This window comes from Ricinus communis, chromosome 4, assembly GCF_019578655.1.
Source record: "Ricinus communis isolate WT05 ecotype wild-type chromosome 4, ASM1957865v1, whole genome shotgun sequence".
Taxonomy (NCBI): Eukaryota; Viridiplantae; Streptophyta; class Magnoliopsida; order Malpighiales; family Euphorbiaceae; genus Ricinus; species Ricinus communis.
Window position 1 is genome coordinate 825,593 of NC_063259.1, and position 3,550 is coordinate 829,142.

Consider the following 3,550-nt stretch of genomic DNA (forward strand, 5'->3'; position numbering starts at 1 on the left):
CTTCTCTCTAGAAATGGGTGGATATCTTAAACATTCATGAAGAGTCCTCTAAAGAACTCACCCTAAAGTTTCTATCCTCTCTAGACCTCAAACCAAATGGAGAGACATACTCTTCAACTTGAAGGTTAAGAAAAATCCTTTACCGCCTTTCAGTTTGCCACCATTTTTGAATTACCTTATGAGGGTGTCCTACATGAGAGAGAGATAATAGAGTTCACTTTGGGAAAGGCTTGGCAATCACTCACAATAAGAGGTAATTGGGACGTCAAAACAGCCAAAGTCTCTTTCTTTGTTCACCCTACTCATAAATACCTTTATCGTTTCATGTCCTACTCTAACTGTGCTTGTGGAGAGAGCACTGGATTGGTTAAGAAACTGAGTTATTCTTCCTTTGGTGCATGAAAAATAATCATCAAGTGGCATATAACCATTGGTTAGCTGATCATCTCTTCTCTATTGCTCAAAAGAAGGTAGGTGCTATTGTTATAAGGTGCTTCCACCTAAAAGAAAATGTCTTCCTTCCCATCAAACTTAGGAATAACGTTTACTTTGACCTCACAAACTTGGTTAAGATGGAATTTATTAAGGAGGTGGCCTTCAATGAGTTTTAGTTTCTTAATGCTAATGGAGAGCCAATTTGGGAAGAGTAAGATTTAGAGGATTTTCAGTATGGAGTGGGTGATTTCTCTTCTTCTTCTTTCAAATATTGGGTTAACCAAATTATTTCTCACTTTGATGCCAAGCTTTATATCAAGTTTGGAGAATTTGATGCCCGATTTGAATGTTTGGAAGAAAAGTATGACACCCTTCAAGCCGATGTCAAATTTATCAAAAATTAATAAAATAGCTGAAATAACATAATTAAACCAAAGTGTTGATATGCTATCATTTTATATGTTTCTAGTTAAGTAATTGTGCAGCTCTAATATTATACACTACAACCGACAGCCTCATTCAAAACTTTCTCATTCTTTCTTTCTTCTATAGCCCTAATATTATACTATAAAATCTAATCAAAAAATCTTTTCTATTCTTTTTCTTCTTCTCTACAGCAGAGAACCTCTTACCCTTAACTTTCTCTGTCTCTTATTCTATAGCCCTAATATTATACTACATAGAGATGAATCCATTGGTAAGGCAATAGATAGTTGTTTGCTAGATAGGAGGTTGAACAATGTGTTCACTATAATAGTTGATAATGCTAGTTCAAATGATTCAACCATATCTTATTTAAAAAGAAAATGTGTGCCAAAGTGCAAGTACCTTTACATGAGGTGCATTGCACATATAATTAATTTAGTGGTTGTTGATGGTTTGAAAGATTTGAATCCTTCAGTAAAACGCGTGGAGGATGTTGTTAGGTATATTAGGAATTCTCTTACTAGAATTAATAAATTTAAGGAGTGTGTTAAGTGGGAAGGCATAGAGAGCAAGCACTCATTGTGTTTAGATGTGCCTACTAGGTGGGATTCTATTTATTTGATGTTCAAAAGTGATGAAAAAAATTAAAAAAGCATTTTATAGGTATTAAGAAACCGAATCAAGTATCAAGAATTATTTAGGGGAGGATGGTGTGTCCAATTTTGTTGATTGGTCTTGTGTTAGAAAAATGATAGAATTGTTGTATGTCTTTTATGAGCTCACCTTGCAGATTCCAGGTTCATTTTATGTTACTTCTAATTCATTTTTCAATGAGATTAGTGATTTTTCTTGCATTTCAAATGAATGGAAAAGTAGTACAGATATGGAGTTAAAATCGTTGGATGATCCGATGAAAATTAAGTTTGACAAGTAATGGGGAGATCTGAAAAAATGAATAAACTCTTATTTTTGCTAATGTTCTTGGCCCTTGTGATAAATTTTCTTAAAAAGTATTGTTGCATCTCCTATCATCTTTTGTTGGATCTCTATGTTGTCTACAACAAACTTGAGGAATTTCCTCATAGGCATCTTCATCCTCATCGCCATTACCCATATTTAACTCATTAGAATTATCCTGATGATGATTCCTTCTCACATTAGTATTAGGATTATCCTAATTCTGATTTACAAGCAAATCAGCCATTTTATGCATCATCTCTTCCATGAGGTGTTCCATTTGTTTCTCAAGTCGTTGCTCCAATTTCATCATGTTATCATGCTCATAAACTTCTTCTACTAGTATGGCATTTCGTCTCTTAAGCGGCATGACTGTCAGGAAAGAACACACCTTTAATACCAACTGACATAGCGAAAACTTTAATGAAAAAGATATCACAGAAATTGAAGTTCAACCTTCTATTAGTCTCATGATTTACACAAGAATACTAAACAAATAGGTATCAAAATTCATTGATAAAAAAGAATATTGAGAATAAAGAGAAATCTATCTCTTGAAGAATTTTATTAATCTTATAAATAACTTGATCCTATTAACTTTTCAAACATAAGTATTTATAAATATTTAGACTTAATAAATAAAAGTAAAACTTATAAAATAAATAACATATTGACATCATAAGTTAAAAAAATTAAAAAGTCTTTCACGATATTGTTTATCAAGTTTAATAACCTCCAACACTAATGACCATTAAGATGTAACCATTGTCATTAATGCTTCCTATCCTTTCGTTCTAAAAACTCCAAGGCTTGCTGCTTTGCATCAATACTTCCATATGCTCTCCCTTCATGTTGTACCACCTTGGGTGGTTTGGAGTTAAGGTAACTCCTTTTCGTCATTGCTTAAAGGAAAATGGCTCAAGGTAGAGCCATTATTGCTAGATGTTAGATCCATGAGTAATCAAACTTTTTCTCAAAAGTGTGTTCTATGCTCATTGCACCAATGATGTTGTTAGAGCTGAATTTGACAACTTGCTTGAAGACCTATGACTCTTGGAAAGTTCAAATAAAGATATGGAGTTCTATACAAAGATTTGTTAATGAGAGATCTATATTGGGGAGATCTATTTAGGAAAGTTGCTAATAGAATATCTATATGTGAAAGCTAATGATTACTTGCAAGATGAATAATTTAATAATGGTCTAGACATTCTGTCTAGAAAACCACTCCAATGCTTAAGTTAGCTCATTCTGTTTCTTTTCTTTTTATTTAGGAGTAATTTGGAAAAGAAATTGAAAGACTAGGTATTCTAAAGAAAAATATGGTACTTTTGGATAAAAATGTTAAAATGTTCAACATTTAGGTATTTATTTAGTAATTAGACCTATTTATAATTAAAGAGATAATTATTAGAGGTATTGTGCTTAGAGAACTCTGCCAAAGGAATCTCTACAAGTAGTGGAGATCAGTTATACAACAGAAAGAGAATTCAGTGTGCACCTGTCTATTATTCTTCTCTCTGCAATTCTTTGCAGTTCATCTTCCACAAACACTTAGTTTAGTTTTTGCATTACTTTTTGGAGATCTAAGAAGCTTTTCAAAAAGTGGAGAGTGAGGATCAATCATCTTCATACCTTCTAGATTTCACAGGAGCTTTCATTTTTTGCTTTATTTTTATATCTTTCTATTTAATTACAATGACCGTTGGGTTAAATATGTCAAACTAATTTC